Here is a 441-nt window from a genome sequence, read left to right as displayed (position 1 = left end):
TGAACCCACCCCCTGCCCCTGCCACTACTGCACAGGCGTCCCCTGGATTTTTCCATGTCCTTGTGTAGGTGATGAATGGCAGTCAGAGCTTAGTACACAAAAAAACCACTCACTCCTGACAAATGGTCTCTTTTTAACCAACAAAGAGAATTGTTTTTCGGGTTGTGCCCTTAGCCTTTATAGAAAAGAGAATCTCAGTTGAAGATGCCAGAGTATTTTCCTTTCTTTTTGCTTCCTCCAAGTTTTCAGATTGTCTGGACAAGGGTCTTTCTTTGGTAAGGGGCAGAGAGAGAATCAGGGGGTCTAGAGGAGCTCCTGCTACATCAAGATCTGGGAACAGGGACTGGACACCCTAGGGACAAGGACAGAGATGCAAGCACAGTGAAGTCCTTGGCCTCAAAGGACAACTGGAGGGCCACAGACAACACTCAGGATCGTGGG

The sequence above is a fragment of the Ursus maritimus genome, unplaced genomic scaffold (genome assembly GCF_017311325.1).
Source record: "Ursus maritimus isolate PB19 unplaced genomic scaffold, ASM1731132v1 scaffold_33, whole genome shotgun sequence".
Classification (NCBI taxonomy): Eukaryota; Metazoa; Chordata; class Mammalia; order Carnivora; family Ursidae; genus Ursus; species Ursus maritimus.
This window is presented reverse-complemented; position numbering follows the sequence as displayed.